Source organism: Schistocerca nitens, chromosome 9 (genome assembly GCF_023898315.1).
Source record: "Schistocerca nitens isolate TAMUIC-IGC-003100 chromosome 9, iqSchNite1.1, whole genome shotgun sequence".
In the NCBI taxonomy this organism is placed as follows: domain Eukaryota; kingdom Metazoa; phylum Arthropoda; class Insecta; order Orthoptera; family Acrididae; genus Schistocerca; species Schistocerca nitens.
The window spans coordinates 310,138,544-310,157,113 of NC_064622.1; positions in this window are offsets into that span (position 1 = coordinate 310,138,544).

Here is an 18,570-nt window from a genome sequence, read left to right on the forward strand (position 1 = left end):
ATTGACAGGAAGAGCAAAATGGCTAAGCAGGGATGGCTAGAGGACAAATGTAAGGACGTGGAGGCTTATCTCACTAGGGGTAAGATAGATACTGCCTACAGGAAAATTAAAGAGACCTTTGGAGAAAAGAGATCAACGTGTATGAATATCAAGAGCTCAGATGGAAACCCAGTTGTAAGCAAAGAAGGGAAAGCAGAAAGGAGGAAGGAGTATATAGAGGGCGATGTAGTTGAGGACAATATTATAGAAATGGAAGAGGATGTAGATGAAGATGAAATGGGAGATACGATACTGCGTGAAGAATTTGACAGAGCACTGAAAGACCTGAGTCGAAACAAGGCCCCAGGAGTAGACAACATTCCATTAGAACTACTGATGGCCTTGGGAGAGCCAGTCCTGACAAAACTCTACCATCTGGTGAGCAAGATGTATGAGACAGGTGAAATACCCTCAGACTTCAAGAAGAATATAATAATTCCAATCCCAAAGAAAGCAGGTGTTGACAGATGTGAAAATTACCGAACTATCAGTTTAATAAGTCACAGCTGCAAAATACTAACTCGAATTCTTTACAGACGAATGGAAAAACTGGTAGAAGCCGACCTCGGGGAAGATCAGTTTGGATTCCGTAAAAATACTGGACACGTGAGGCAATACTGACCTTACGACTTATCTTAGAAGAAAGATTAAGGAAAGGCAAACTTACGTTTGTAGCATTTGTAGACTTGGAGAAAGCTTTTGACAGTGTTGACTGGAATACTCTCTTTCAAATTCCAAAGGTGGCAAGGGTAAAGCACAGGGAGCGAAAGGCTATTTACAATTTGTACAGAAACCAGATGGCAGTTATAAGAGTCGAGGGGCATGAAAGGGAAGCAGTGGTTGGGAAGGGGTGAGACAGGGTTGTAGCCTCTCCCCGATGTTATTCAATCTTTATATTGAGCAAGCAGTAAAGGAAACAAAAGAAAAATTCGGAGTAGGTATTGAAATCCATGGAGAAAAAATAAAAACTTTGAGGTTCGCCAATGACATTGTAATTCTATCAGAGACAGCAAAAGACTTGGAGGAGCAGTTGAACGGAATGGACAGTGTCTTGAAAGGAGGATATAAGATGAACATCAACAAAAGCAAAACAAGGATAATGGAATGTAGACGAATTAAGTCGGGTAATGCTGAGGGAATTCGATTAGGGAATGAGACACTTAAAGTAGTAAAGGAGTTTTGCTATTTGGGGAGCAAAATAACTGATGATGGTCGAAGTAGAGAGGATATAAAATGTAGACTGGCAATGGCAAGGAAAGCGTTTCTGAAGGAGAGAAATTTGTTAACATCGAGTATAGATTTAAGTGTCAGGAAGTCGTTTCTGAAAGTATTTGTATGGAGTGTAGCCATGTATGGAAGTGAAACGTGGACGATAAATAGTTTGGACAAGAAGAGAATAGAAGCTTTCGAAATGTGGTGCTACAGAAGAATGCTAAAGATTCGATGGGTAGGTCACATAACTAATGATGAAGTATTGAATAGAATTGGGGAGAAGAGGAGTATGTGGCACAACTTGACAAAAAGAAGGGACCGGTTAGTAGGACATGTTCTGAGGCATCAAGGGATCACAAATTTAGCATTGGAGGGCAGCGTGGAGGGTAAAAATCGTAGAGGGAGACCAAGAGATGAGTACACTAAGCAGATTCAGAAGGATGTGGGTTGCATTAAGTACTGGGAGATGAAGAAGCTTGCTCAGGATAGGGTACCATGGAGAGCTGCATCAAACCAGTCTCAGGACTGAAGACCACAACAACAACAACAATGTACACTTTATTATAATCACTGTAGTGAATGTGAAGAAATAGTTTTGTCGTACCATACATTAGGGCTTCTACATTACTTCGTTCACAGGTGAAAACAGGAAAGAATGATCTTGCTGCTGATGTACGAAGCGAATCATAGCGTGCGATTGAAATGGCGCAGAAACTGTAAATGTGGTCCAAAGTTGAAGTACGCTGGACGGCACGGTTTTTGTGGGCAAAATGTCTAAATTGCACTTATATTGGTCGTGAAATTCTGACAGCTAATCGGCCAAATGTAACGTCACGTCCAGCCGTGATGAAATAGTGCCAACAATTTGAGCGAAGTAGTACCTACAGGGGTGATGCTGAACAGGAAGTCCAGATCTTGCATTATGAGACCTCCATCTTGTCGGCAAGCTGCAAGACGATCGGGGGGCCAAAGAGATTTCCCAACATTGAGGACGTTCACACGTCGTTTCTCGAATGGCTCCGTGCCCAACGAGCGGATTTGTATCGTCGAGTATTTAAACCTTCCCAGAACGTTCCGATAGGTGCTTACAGAGACTTGCCGACTATGCTGGAAACCAGATTCAGCGTCACTCTGAAGCGTAGTGCACCATTCAGTTAAAGTTACTTGGCCTGCCACAACAGTGTCGTAACGTACCACAGTGATGTAGGCAGAGGAGCAGTCTGATACGGGACACTTGCCGTCTATCAAGTCGGGAAACAACCTCAAACTGGTCTACAAAAGCCATCTAAGATAGAGCACGCGCGCAGCGTGATATTTTGAAAGACCTTCCGCCCTCTTACCTCCGTCGGTCAGATTCGGAACTTTTTTTTATTTAGTTAACTTTGAAATGAAAGACAGAAACTCGTTACGCAAAAAGTAATTACGTTTATAATTCAATCTAAACTTAGCCCTTACAACCGCAGTATCGTCGCAGGAAGAATGCCAGAGAAACAGAACCACTTACTTGTTAATTTTGCGATGTTAAAATTCACAATATTTGAGGTAAAATTTACACAGACATCAGTTTCACCATAGGCGCCACTGCCGGGGGGAGGGAATTCAGAGTGGAAGTGTCACTCCCAATATGTTTTGAAAAGCAGTTTCAATTCTTTGAGTCTTAGCTCGCAAAAAATGACACCGTCGAACGAATATACCCCAGCTGAACTAATTACACATACTACAAGCTCTTGCGCAGTAAAATTAATATTCTGCAGGGTTTACCAGAGTCCCAGTAATCAAATCCTCCTACATTATTCACTACAAACCAATATTCAAAATTTTAATCAATTGTGGTACTATGACTATGAGTGATGAATTAAGTAGAATTTAGTTCGAAAAACTACGCAGTTTGAAATAGTTTCCACGGTTGTTTAGGACATAACACATAATACTCACACACACACACACTGTCGACAAATTTATATGTTACAGTAGAGTCTCGATTAACCGACCTAAACCGGCTGCGGTAAGGTCGGATAAGCGGGTGGGTCGGATAACACGGAAAATAATACAAAAAAAAAAAACACAAAAATTAAACTAAAGTAGGCCAAATGAGTTAAACATTTAATACAATACAAATCAAATTATACTGAATAGATATTTACTGTGTGAAGAAGTTAGTAATTGTCTATTTGTTTGCCTGCTGTTTGCCGTTATTTTGCCGCTAAATCACGTAGTCTCGTAAGAAGTAAAACCTCGGTAGACGATGTTTCCTCCAGCTGCTCTACATATTTTATAGCATTTTCTAAGGCCTTGTGTCCTTCATTGTGAGAAATCTTGGGCGCACTTTCCTCCACTACATCCGCTTCTTCGTCTTCTTCTTTTTCGTTTACCATGTTGACTATTTCTTCATCTGTCACTTCAAATTCTTTATCTTGGACAATCCATTCATTTATGTCATCTTCTGTAGCGTCAGCACATCCCTGAACTTTTCGTAAGAATGAAAGCAGGGTAGTATTTTCTGGTTCGGTCTGCTGCTGTAGATTTTCATAATCTGGAGAATTTTCTTGATTTTCCTGTAACAAAATTTTCCAGGATTCTGCAATTGTATTTGTTCCAACACTCTCCCAAGATTGGGCCACGTCATAAACTATGTCTTTCAAATTAATACGGCGCAACTGCTCTAGCATGTCTTCTCCCATGTCCATAGCATTAATTAAAGAGGAAAGCAAATTTCTGCGTTAGTTTCTCTTCAGTGTCTCTATGGTCCCTTGGTCCATAGACTGACATAAGAATGTGACATTTGGAGGCAAAAACATGGCCTTTATATCTTGATCTTGAAGTTCATCTTCATTAGGATGACAAGTGGCATTGTCTAGAAGCAACAGTGAGCTGCGGAGCAAGTTGTTGGCTTTCAAAAACTTTTCCGTTTGTGGCACGAACTCGTTAAAAACCATTCTTTAAAAATGTCTGAGCTCGTCCAAGCATAGTTTTGGTTGTAATATTTCACCGGTAAAGCATTTTTAGATACATTCTTAAATTCTTTCGGTTTTCTAGGCTTACCTATCATAGATAGTTTCATTTTCAAACTTGCTGTGGCGTTACTGCATGCAAGAACTGTCACTCTTTCTTTACTACGTTTGTAGCCTGGCGCTGCCTTTTCGGCCTTTGACGCTATTGTGTTTTCCGGTAACATTTTGCAATTGAGACCGGTCTCGTCGCAGTTAAAAATTTGGTCGCCTGTTAAGTTTACCTTGTCAAATACCTTGTGAAGTTTATTCCTAAACAATTGCACAGCTTCAAAATTTGCTGAAATATTTTCACCACAGACATTAAGTTGCCGAATTCTGTATCTTTTCTTCCATCTATTGAGCCAACCTACACTAGCCGGCCGCGGTGGCCGTGCGGTTCTGGCGCTGCAGTCCGGAACCGCGGGACTGCTACGGTCGCTGGTTCGAATCCTGCCTCGGGCATGGGTGTGTGTGATGTCCTTATGTTAGTTAGTTCTAAGTTCTAGGGGACTTATGACCTAAGATGTTGAGTCCCATAGTGCTCAGAGCCATTTGAACCATTTTGAACCAACCTACACTAGCTGTGAAATCAGGTTCACCTTCGTTTAGTTCGTTACGAAACCTTAAGGCTTTTTCCTGCATAATAGGTCCCGACATGGGTACACCTTTATCTCTATGTTGAGTAAACCATAGGAACAAAGCTTCACTTACTTTTTCATAATTACATTTTTTCATGATTTTCCGATCTTCCAAAACAACCGAGGTTGCTCGCTGAGAACACTACTTCTCAATTTCATTGAGGTTCCTTTTCCAGTCTCCAACTGTTGTTTTCCCGACGTTATAACCTTGCGCCACTTTTAATAAAGTTTCACAATTGTCTATTCTTTTTAAAGCTTTAAGTTTTTCTTCCATTGAAACGACCACCTTTTTGCGTTACAATAAACTAAGTGCAGCACGTCCGCTCCACTACAGATGTAAGTTAGCACTGAGGAGTGAGGAGTAGCAGACGGCGACAATGAACTGAGTATCAACAAACAACACTTTAGTCACTGGCCTGTCGTCGGCCGGCGTGGTGAAAGGGTCGGATAACACAGAAGGTCGGATAACCGAAGATCGGATAATCGAGACTGTAATGTAATAGTATATAACTTTTTTGACTCGCTAATCGCTAAATTCATTTTAATCCAGGCTTGAATTGACATCGTTTAGGGGTTTTAAGTGCCGTTGAAATATATGGTCTGATGCATCCAGAATGCTCCAAAATGTTGTCTTAGGTCTCAATTTTTTCAACTTTTTTAAAAACGATATCCCATTTAGACCTCCTTGTGACCTATATCCTATCTATTGAATCGTCTCTATCCGTGCCAATTTCCTCCTTCCCCCTCGCTGTCTGTCCATCTCCTCGACTTCCCTTCTCTCTCTACGTTATCACACTCACCCCAATAGAAAGCTGATGGTTCTTAGTGTTACAGGGTTTCTTTCCAGATTGTAATTAATATGTGTAACAAATTTGATTGAAATCGTTCCAGTCGTTTAGGATGAGCTTTAAACCCACAGCTTTGTCCGCGTACATACATTTCAGATATATTTCATACATATTTAACATGTTTCAGTCGTATTTGTAGACATGTTTCACCTGTATGTCCAGCGAATTTCGCCCTACAGTTCCATTCTCAAGCAACTCAATGTTTATGATGTCGTATCTCCCGAACTTTATGTCGTACAATGATACATTTTTGTAGGTACATTGAGCGGCAGTTGTGGGTACTGTCTGCAGAAAGAGTTAGGAGCAGAGGTAGTACCAATGAAGTAATACATTTAAATGTGTTGCATGATACGGTAGTTTCTTACGCTTCTTGGTCTTTATTACGTCACATCTTCTGAATTAAGTGTCGTGCAATGATGTAATTTTTCTTGTAAATTCAGTGGCTAATGCGAATGATGTGTGCATAACGTGTCACGAATACAGTCAGTAATAAAGACGTAATAAATTAAAACGTTAATCTTCGTGTGGCAGTTTTACTGCATGAAAGCGAAAACGTCGCAAGCGGTAAGCTTTTTTCCTTTCATCAGTTTGTTCCAAAAAGGTGTGAAGTTATGTGTACAGTTTTTATTGCAAGTCCTTAAATGCCCTCATTCTCGAATACTGGATGGTCAAAATGTAGGTATTGGTTCAAATGGCTCTGAGCACTATGGGACTCAACTGCTGAGGTCATTAGTCCCCTAGAACTTAGAACTAGTTAAACCTAACTAACCTAAGGACATCACAAACATCCATGCCCGAGGCAGGATTCGAACCTGCGACCGTAGCGGTCTGGCGGTTCCAGACTGCAGCGCCTTTAACCGCACGGCCACTTCGGCCGGCAATGTAGGTATTCTAGCGTCATGGACTACACTGCTTTTTCACTCCTCTTGAATAGATGAGTGGTTCTTACCCCCATAATGATTCTGTTCATACAGTGATTTTGGTTGAAATCGCTCCGGTGGTTTAGGAGGAGATGTGGAAAATACATACACACATACATACACATATTTTTATAATTTGAATGTATTTACATATTTATGCATTTATTTAACTTGGTAGTCGATCTGAAATTCGCCTTATATACTGCCAGAGATTCTTGACTTGGTGTCTCAGTGATTAAGAACCAAACTGCGGACCCAGAACTCAGCAATTCGATACCCGATCAGTCCCAGGACTTTTATATGTCGCTTAGTTTATTGCTTCTCCTGCCTCTGGCAATGTTTGCTTTCACCTTGGTTACAAATGGCTTGGAAGACCAGATCAAAGATCGAGGCAAGGCAATAGCATACCATCTTCAACAGGACCCTGCCTACCAAACCTTCCGGTTGGTGACTTTTACCGAAACTTCTAGATCATACAAGAGGATTTGAGACCATTCTGAAAAACATGTTTCTCACTCCAGGATACTCAAGAACATTGCAGAAACTTATATAATATTCAGACATATCCCTAAAATTTTTAGAGAATTTCGGAACAGTGCTGACATTTCTATAACATTTGAGAACGCCCTTGATATTAACAGGACCGTTTCGAACAGAATCAGATCATTTCAATATGTTCTGCATCGTAACTATTTATTGATTTACTCGGTCGGCATTTACAAAGTAAATCATCACATTAAATGCTTAGTACAATGTATTAATTACAATATTCTTATAGCTCTGTACTGAAATACCATATTCTTTACAAATTTTCGTATAATTCTGTATGGTATCACAAGTATTCTTTATCCACTTTCCGACTGAGTCAGAGTTCTGTATATGTCCCTCAGCGTATCCTCATGCCATACAGCCACACGCAAGTAAATGAACCATTGGTCGGATTTCACCACATCCACATCCGACAGCCCACGTGCGCTCATCAACCCCTTACATCTACCAACACTCGCTCTGAGACGATTCAAAATTGTCCACAGTTTCCTCAATAGATTGAATCCTTCGATCTTCTAGTTGGGGGCGTCCAATAAATTTCGGTTCTTTGGTCTACTTGCAGCCCACAGCACTTTTCATGTCGTCTTTGAGTAGATCCTAAATGAAGAGACTGAATTTGTCACATTTTAATAATAAGACTATACGAGGGCGAAGGGAGAAATCGTTGAAACAGTTTCAACCGAGAAAGATCAAGCTTCGTATTCTTGCATTAGACTCGGCTAACTGGTGAAACCATCAGTTCATTATTGAAATTCTGCAGGAATAAAAGAGGTAGCTCTGCAACTACAACAACTTCTTAATTCCCCCCCCCCCCCAAAAAATCCCCTTTTTCCCACAGCACACACGGCATTCAAAACCACCCCGTCCAACCCCTTAAACACAATGGAAGATGTAGGGCTCTGCACACACACACACACACACACACACATCAGTGATGCAAACGCTCACAACTAAAAAACATGGTGCCGAAGGCGTAAAACCTGGACTAAGAGCAACGGAAGAAAATCATTCTCTCGGATGAGTCTTGTTTCACACTGTTTCGAACTTCTGGCCAAGTTTACGTCCCGAAACATTGTAGCCGCTACTTTTTTGCCCAAAATTATATGGTTTCGAAGTTTTTGGCACTGTGACACCACTGTGGCGACGGTCTTTTTGTCTCAGGCATTTAATAAGCCACCCACATTTCATCTCCAGTCACGAAAGAGATCAGAAACTCCTTTACGTCCAACTGAAGTCGCTCAAGAAACTCTCGGGCGCTACTGATCCCACTTTTCTTGTGTTGCTCCGTCACCTGTTTTAGGACCCGTATTGCGCACAGTTTCCGGTATCCCAACGTTTCAGTGAGTATCTCGTACAAGAGAGGTCTTCACGAACAGTTTCCTCGATTTTTTGCTCTAATTCATCATTGAAAGTGGAAGAGCTTCCACTCCTCTGTTCATCATGAATATTTGTTCTGCTCCAATACATCCCACGTAAACACCTTTTCCGCAAACTGTTCTGATTGTTGTTTCTTTCGTGAGTAGAAAGCGGATCATAGCACTTAGCGATATTTCTTACACACATCTTTCACACGCCTGGGCACTAAAACGTGACTCCGTACAACCATGTTCCCGCAACGTTCACTGTAGTCAGGTGACCCCATCTACCACCCAGCTGCCAAATCTCAAAATACAGACAAACCACAGTCCGTTATAGTCACATTACACTTACTTTCTGAACATGCCTCGTACACGGTAAACAGAGATTAGCAGCATCAGGTGAAGGAAAATCTCTCTTCTCCCCCCCCCCCCCTCTCTCTCTCTCTCACACACACACACACGGCCACAATATTTACATGCGCACACGGCCTCACGGGGTAGCCGCGCGGTCTGAATCGCCTTACCACGGTTCGAATCCTCTCTCGGGCATGGGTGTATGTTTTGTTCTTAGCGTAAGCTAGATTAAGTAGTGTGTAAGCCTAGGGAACGATGACCTCAGCAGTTTGGTCCCATAGGAACTTACCACAAATTTCCATTTGCACACACAATGTGCACTTGTGTACGTAGTACACAATATGTATATCTTATATCCACACACAGAGTGCAATCAGGCATGCACACTCACTCACCCACCCAGACATTCCGCATACACCCGGATATATATCCACTATTTACAAATAAATAAATACAGAGCCGCATAATCATTAATGAACAGTGTGACTACGGGAGAGTCCTGATTCCGTCCCGACAGATGAACCATTTGTTGTATATTACTGTTGTTCACCTGGATGTATGACAGTACACTATATACCTTATGATGGCGCGGCAGCCCTACTTTCACATGCTGTGCAGTATGCATCTCATGGCCTGTCGACAGGAAGACTATTTGGCTCACCACGGATGAAGCACCGCCAATGACCATGTACCTCTTGCACTCCTCTGTAGAGACAGCCTTTGAGGCAGTACGATACACACCCTTAGCCTGCATTGACGTCGTATGCATACGTTTTCGATCTGAGCCCCATAAACTCCACAATCCGCAGACATTCCGCCTCGTCTTTCATCAGGTCGATAAAACTTCTTGTTTTGTGGTGTCATTCCGAAAGGATTATCGGCCGCATGTCCAGACGTGTAGCATTCTTCGTAATTGTACCTAATTACTTCATAAGGATAGCAACCTTTCATACAGTACATGAAACTGTCTATACCCAAATAAAGTAGCTTGAGATCAACAAAGTCGGACGTCGCAAACTCGTAGTGGAATCGGTACGGGTGTAGACTGGCGAGTCCAGAGCGCACATACTGATGTAGACAGGATTCGTGACTGTCCTGAAACCATGGCCATCTCAACTGCGACTAGTCCTTCATTGAAGATGGTGGCTCACTTGAAATTTCGCCTGACGATGTAATAATTTACACGATCTCACCAGTGGACTCAGTTAATTTCACGCTATTCTTTAACATTTTTCATTGTTTTCCAGAAGAGAGAATTATTTATTAATTTGTAAACATATTTTTCTAAGTTACACGTCGTGGTACACCTCTTATCGGTGTTTACATCAGTATACTCCTTCAACCAGTAACGTTGCTGCGGTTGATACTAAGCCAACCTGAGACACTGCTGGAGATTTCTGTACGGTTGAATGTATGTAATATAGAAACGGGTTGCCAGGTAGATGCCGTGTTTCTTGACTTCCGCAAGGCGTTTGATACAGTTCCCCACAGTCGTTTAATGAACAAAGTAAGAGCATATGGACTATCAGACCAATTATGTGATTGGATTGAAGAGTTCCTAGATAACAGAACGCAGCATGTCATTCTCAATGGAGAGAAGATCTCCGAAGTAAAAGTGATTTCAGGAGTGCCTCAGGTTCGAATCCTGCCTCGGGCATGGATGTGTGTGATGTCCTTAGGTTAGTTAGATTTAAGTAGTTCTAAGTTCTAGGGGACTGATGACCTCAGAAGTTAAGTCCCACAGTGCTCAGAGCCATTTGAACCATTTGTGCCGCAGGGGAGTGTCGTGGGACCGTTGGTCTTCACAATACATTTAAATGACCTTGTGGATAACATCGGAAGTTCACTGAGGCTTTTAGCGGCTGATGCTGTAGTATATCGAAAGGTTGTAACATCGGAAAATTGTACTGAAATGCAGGAAGATCTGCAACGAATTGACGCATGGTGCAGGGAATGGCAATTGAGTCTCAATGTAGACAAGTGTAATGTCCTGCGAATACATACAAAGAAAGATCCCTTATCATTTAGCTACAATATAGCAGGTCAGCAACTGGAAGCAGTTAATTCCATAAATTATCTTGGAGTAGGAGTGATTTAAAATGGAATGACGATATAAAATTAATCGTCGGTAAAGCAGATGCAAGACTGAGACTCATTGGAAGAATCCTAAGGAAATGCAATCCGAAAACAAAGGAAGTAGGTTACAGTACACTTGTTCGCCCACTGCTCGAATACTGCTCACCGGTGTGGGATCCGTACCAGATAGGGTTGATAGAAGAGATAGAGAAGATCCAACGGAGAGCGGCGCGCTTCGTTACAGAATCATTTAGTAATCGCGAAAGCGTTACGGAGATGATAGTTAAACTCCAGTGGATGACTCTGCAAGAGAGACGCTCAGTAGCTCGGTACGGGCTTTTGTTGAAGTTTCGAGAACATACCTTCACCGAGGAGTCAAGCAGTATATTGCTCCCTCCTACGTACATCTTGCGAAGAGACCATGAGGATAAAATCAGAGAGATTACAGCCCACGCTGAGGCATACCGACAATGTTTCTTTCCACGAACAATACGAGAATGGAATAGAAGGGAGAACCGATAGATGTACTGAAAGCCACACACCGTCAGTTGGGTTGCGGAGTATGGATGTAGATGTAGATCTTTCCTTATTCTCCAGCGTTATCAACAGTATCAGGATGGAAACCTTTCGTGGGACGAGGCCCTCTGGACACAATGACAAGTCCATGTTTTTGTCATGCAAATAGCTGGGATACGCCAGTTCTACCTCTAGACATATTCCTCACCAGCGTTCGCAGACACGTCGTGATCTTTTCCTTCATCTGGCTATTTCCCCTTTGGAGATCTCTCGGAACCCTCCATGTGATAGAGTTGGCTGCAAGGCATACCTGAAGAGGTTATTTATATCCAAGTACCGGACGCCCTGTACCCTTCCTCAGTCATTTCCAGGTTACTCGCCTTGGTGAACCTGTGGATGCACGGACAATGTCCCCCGCAAGCCTGCGTTTGGAAAACAGCACCATGTTATCATTCGTCAACAGTTTTCGATGCTGACACGTGTTCTTCTTAACAATGTGTCTCATGGAAGCCCTAGCATGGCGAAATAGAACACAGGGTCCATAGAGCATGTGCCCAGGCATAACGCTCTTCAATTTCTCGAAAGCGCCTAAGAAATAGATTACATTGGTTTCCGTGTATAAATTTACATATGCTCCTAAATAAGGAATGTCGAACAATTGACAAACTTTAAGCACGTGCTCATACTCCGCATCAGCTATAGAAATGCCTATTAGTTTACTGGAGAAATCAGTTACGTCGGGCAATGTGATTTTGTGGAGTCTTTCCATGGAATCCAGATATTCATATGGAAAGAAGTCACAAGTTGAAACATTGCATCATCAGGATATGTTGCTCTGGTAATATTCATGTCCTCCTGCTGCATTATCTCAGAATGTTTATGAAGACACGTGTGCATGAAGCGAGGCAAGTTCTTGGAAAAAGGAATGTACTTTCGATGGTATCAGGAATGACACTGACCTAATCATCTTTGAACCAGAAATCATCCTGAGCAGTGTCACTCGTTACTGGCGCGCCAGTCTCTTGGATGTCCATTATCGATCCTTCGATGTTTCTTATCTTTTCGGCATTCGCGGGGTAAGTGGGAGGTGGTTAAAGATTTAACTGTGTTACCTCTGTTAGGCTGTTGATGTTTGCTCGGGCTACCTGCTGAGACGCCGCGAGGTAGGAGGTGGAAGCAACCACGTATATGTGAAGTTGGTTGTACGCGATCTGCCAGTTCAGCATGGAGGATATGTGTTGGCTGGTTTGATACTGGTCTATGCCAGCAAGACCTTAAGTTTTAAATTTAAACCTCAGGAAAGAATTGCACTTTGCGCGTGTCGGTAGTCTAATTCTGTCAATGTCGTCGGAGAGGAGAGTAATAAATTTCACCTCTCGCGTGAGCATTGTAATCAGCTTGTTAGATTGTTAGATGAATTTCCGGATGTGCTTTCTGATAAACTTGGTGTTACTAATCTTATTGAGTACCAGATTCAGTTATCCGATAATGTCCCGGTTCGGCAATCTCAGTACCGTCTTTCACCTCCCAAGATGAGGATATTAAAACATAAATTAGAAAGCATGTTGAGGGACGCTGTTATTAGGCCATCAACAGCTCCATGCGCCTCGCCTATGTTCCTTGTCCCTAAAGCTAACAGCAAGGATTTTCGGCCTGTTGTAGATTCTCGAGTGTTAAATAAGAAGGTTATTCTGGAATCCGTTCCCTTTCCGGATATCCATAATTGTTGTACGTGGTTTGTGGGCGCCAGGTGGTTCACTGTGTTGGATCTGAATCAGGCTTATTTTCAAATTCCTCTGAGTGAAGAGTCCAAGCGTGTCACTGCGTTCTGTACAGACTGGAATCTTTTTGAATTTAACAGAGTTCCGTTTGGCCTGGCCACCGGGGCCGCAGTGCTGTCACGTTTATTGGACCGTGTTCTCGGTGACTTAAGGTTTAAGTGTGTCTATAATTATCTGGACAATGTTGTTATTTATAGTCAAACATTTGAGGATCACCTCGTTCATCTTAGACAGGTGCACGATAGATTTCGTTCCGCTGGGTTAACTGAGAAGCCAGCTAAAATTACTCAGGCTAAACAACAGGTTTCATTCTTAGGCCATCTTATTTCTGCGGACGGAATCAGAATCGACCAAGACCGCACAAGTGGCCTTGAGAGGTACCCTCCTCCGAGAACAAGAAAAGAGGTTGTATGCTTTATCGGCATGGCAAATTATTTTCGAAAATTCGTGCCTAATTTTGCACAACTGGCTGGTCCTCTGAATGATTTACGTAAGAAAGGGCAGCACTTTACTTGGGAAGATAGTCAGCAGGCTGCCTTTGAAGCGATCAAGACTGCTATCTCCAATCCTCCCGTGTTGGGGGTTCCCGATTTCGGAAAGCGATTTATTGTTCAGACTGACGCCTCTAAGGCTGGGCGCAAATTGAGACGCGTATAGCACGTGTGACGTGAGACGCCACTGCAGCGCGACACGCACGCGCCGCACGAGTCGCGCGGGTGCAGCGCATATTGCGAGGCGTACACCATACTTCGCACGCGCCGACTGACGACGCTCTGCGTTGACAGAACCGAAGAGCGCGCAACCTGTTATCTCCCTCAGACGATTTAACAGAAACTATTCTCTGAAAATATTTGATCTTTGCCTTGCTTGTAGCGTTATATATCAGCTTCGTGGCGAAGTGCCCATCATCTCGCTAATGACCATTCTTATTGTGATATACACGTTTTAGTAAGACACTACGCAAAACTCAAGAAATTAGCAACGAAAATTAGGGGTCGCTATTATTTTCCGTTTGGTGCGTGTTACACCGTATGTTGCTGCGTATGAAATTTAGCTAACATGTCGAATTTTTGTTTAGACTTGGGAGGAGGTCTCTACCTGCCTCCGATCTCGAGAAAATGGATCCCATGTAGGGCGCTCACTTCCGATCTCACGCCCGCGAGAATGAAATACTCGCAACATCTCTCATATCTCCTAAACCGCTCGAGACATCGAAACGAAAGTTTGGCAAATGATAGCACACTACGAGGAGAGTGTTTTGCCAATTCTTAAACGCACGGAACTTTCTTATCTATGGCACTATATCAGTACTGATACTTCCCTTTTTATTTATTTCACTCCAGGGACTGTAATTTTTAAAGATTTATCGACAGCTAGCGAAACGAGAGCTTTCTAGTATGAAAATAAACATGAAATTTCTTCTTTTATCTTACTGCAAACAGACAATATGAGGTTTTCCGTAAGCTATTGAGCTCTGTGATTGCCAATTAATTGTTTAATGAGGCACTCCGTTTCGGAATTCTGTCGCAATAGCTGCTGTGAGATGAGTTTGGCAAATTACACTGTGACAAAGGAAGTACAATTAATGCAGTCACCAAGAGAAATGTGGCCGTTACTCACAAACGGTGATGCTTCTTCGAATGAGAAAAGGTTAACAATTCACACAAAAATAGATTGCCAATTCCGTTGGAATTTTGGTGGAATCCATGTAACCCATCGTATTTTTAACACTGAGCGACTGGAATGGAAACTTACCAAAGAATTGTATTCCTTCTCATGATCTGAGCAGTATTAAAATAATGACGAGCGTTCCTTCAGGCGGAATGATAGGCACATGCCAGATACTGGTTACTCACCTACGGCTTGTCAAACTGACAATGTGTGATCGCGAATAAAATAGTTGTTATTGAGAAAAATAAACAACTGATCTGTCGCACAACGCAATGGTCAGTGTATTGTCAGCAGCGGAGGATAATGCGCGCGACAGGAATGCACAAGCTAGCCATGTGTGCCTTGTGAGTTGGAGTTCGAAAAACATTGTCATGAAAGTAGATCTGCCTTTGTCAGCAGTACATTTCAACAAATTAAATATTTCTAATCATAACGCTCTTTTAGGATATTCCTACTTTCGTAATAATACCGACCATTTTCTTCATTTGTGTAATCTGTTGTATAATTAGTTTATTAATGCTGATAATATGCTCGCAGAAATTAAAATGCTTTTTCTCATCACGGCGAACCAATTAAAACATTGTTATTTGTGACTACTTTTCGACTGTTTCTAGCTTGCAGTGGAAATATGTTGTTCACATGCATGTAGTACAGTGTGTCATATTACATTATTGCATCCATATCAGAGTAATCAGTGAGACTTCTATACTTCAGATCTTGGACGCTTTTTACCAGGAGCACAAAGGGATCACACTTGTCGAGATTATCCCTTCCAAAATTTTTGTAACAGATCGTACAGATACGCCAGCATACTAGGCAGCGAGAAGTTAACCGTGTTTTACTTTCCTACCTTGATTCTTAATCACATGATTTTATAATATTAAAAAAAATGTTCTAATGTGTGTGAAATCTTATGGGACTTAACTGCTAAGATCATCAGTCCCTAAGCTTACACACTACTTAACCTAAACTATCCTAAGGACAAACACACACACCCATGCCCGTGGGAGGACTCGAACCTCCGCCGGGATCAGCCGCACAGTTCATGACTGCAGCGCCTTAGAACGCTCGACTAAACCCGCGCGGCTATAATATTCCTTGTCTTCTTATTCCCTACTCTCTGTCCCTTCTTGCGATCTGAAAACATCGCGGAGGCATATGATACAATTCCAGCGGCCAATGGCTCATCAGTTACTGAAGTATGCATTTTTCTTGACAGAAGAGAAACAAAACAAAACTATACAGATATAAATAACAGAAAAGTATAATGTACCAACAAGAAAGATGTAGCGTTCAAATGGCGAAAAACGAAACGTGGACCTTGCCGTTGTTGGGGAGGCTTGCGTGCCTCAACGATACAGATAGCCGTACCGTAGGTGCAACCACAACAGAGGGGTATCTATTGAGAGGTCAGACAAACGTGTGGTTCCTGAAGAGGGGCAGCAGCCTTTTCAGTAGTTGCAGGGGCAACAGTCTGGGTGTTTGACTGATCTGGCCTTGTAACACTAACCAAAACGGCCTTGCTGTGCTGGTACTGCGAACGGCTGAAAGCAAGGGAAAACTACGGTCGTAATTTTTCCCGAGGGCATGCAGCTTTACTGTATGGTTAGCCATGTATGGAAGTGAAACATGGACGATAAATAGTTTAGACAAGAAGAGAATATAATCTTTCAAAATGTGTTACAGAAGAATGCTGAAGATTAGATGAGTAGATCACATAACTAATGAGGAGGTATTGAATAGAATTGGGGAGAAGAGGAGTTTGTGGCACAACTTGACTAGAAGAAGGGATCGGTTGGTAGGACATGTTCTGAGGCATCAAGGGATCACCAATTTAATACTGGAGGGCAGCGTGGAGGGTAAAAATCGTAGAGGGAGACCAAGAGATGAATACACTAAGCAGATTCAGAAGGATGTAGGTTGCAGTAGGTACTGGGAGATGAAGAAGCTTGCACAGGATAGAGTAGCATGGAGAGCTGCATCAAACCAGTCTCAGGACTGAAGACTACAACAACAACAACAACAACCCAAAGGCAATGAAATTTAGTACACAGTAAGGCAAAATTTATCGTATGGGCAATACTGCCACTGCTCATATGCACCGTTCCGATGTGAGAATATGGCCGGGCTACTTTTCCGTTCCCCGCCTGAAAATTCTCACGACGCGCGGCGCGAGAAACTGTGCCTCAACCACAACGCCGCGCGACCTGGTGCAGGCGCGTGTCGCGTCCCAGTCACGTCGCGTCGCAATTTGCGCGGTCCCATTTGAACCTGTGATGGTGGGGTTACTGCTAGTATAACCATCCGCCACCTGACTAGCATATTTTCATGGTTCGGGCCGCCCAAACAATTGGTCAGTGATAATGTACCAGCCTTTGCATCCAGGGAATTTAGGCATTATTGCTTTCGTAACGGTATCCACAATTTCACAACTACACCTTATTATCCTCAAGCTTCCCTTGCGGAAAGAGTTAATCGCAACCTGAAGGCAGCATTAATTATCTACCATGCTAATTCAGCTCGTCGTTGGGATACCACTATCCCTTGGTTAAATTTCGCATTTAATAAGGCCCAGCATGAAGCTTCACAGGCAGTTCCCTCGGAGTTAATGTTAGCTTATCGGATCAATTCGCCCCTCTCCAACGTTTGGCAAATCAATGACCTATTACTGGTCTCTATTACGCCGGATACGCTCAGAGAGAACTGGCGGCTGTCTCGCGACAACATACAATTGGCCCATCAGCGACAAGCACAACGCTATAACCGGGGTAGACGTCCCTTTCAGGTTAAGATAGGCGGTAAGTTATTTGTGAGGAATTTCACGGGGCGAAATCCCAGGGGGATTGGACGTGGAAAATTGGTGTACCGTTACCTGGGACCGTATGTTGTCATTAAGGTTTAGGGCCGGTCAATCTGCTAGTAAAGGAGGTGGCTGCCGGGAAGTTGTCTAGGGTCCATGAGAGTCAGGTGAAGCCTGCGAAGTAGTGCGTCCTCTTTTCAAATGGTTCAAATGGCTCTGAGCACTATGGGACTTAACATCAATGGTCATCAGTCCCCTAGAACTTAGAACTACTTAAACCTAACTAACCTAAGGACATCACACAACACCCAGTCATCACGAGGCAGAGAAAATCCCTGACCCCGCCGGGGCGTCTTCTTTTGTCCCGGGCGCCGGCTGGTCAGGCTTGAGCGGGGGAGGTTGAGCCGTGGCGCTCGTTACTGGCGCGCCAGTCCCTTGGATGTCCATTATCGGTCCTTCGATGTTTCCTATCTTTGCTTGTCTTGTTGTTTTCGGCATTCGCGGGGCGAGTGGCAGTTGACGTTTGCTCGGGCTACTTGCTGAGACGCCGCGAGGCACGAGGTGGAAGCAACCACGTATATGTGGAGTTGGTTGTACGCGGTCTGCCGGTTCAGCATGGAGGATATGTGTTGGCTGCCTGCCTGTCTGCTCTCCTGATTTTGCTCGCCGTGCCTTGCGACCGCCTAGCTTGGGTTGCTGCCTGGTGTATCCTACACGAGCCATACCGGACATCCAGCAGAAGCCAGCAGAAGTTAAGCAGCCTTGTGTTTCTTTAAAGATAAGGAGCAAATGTATAAGACCTTTTGTAACCAATTTTG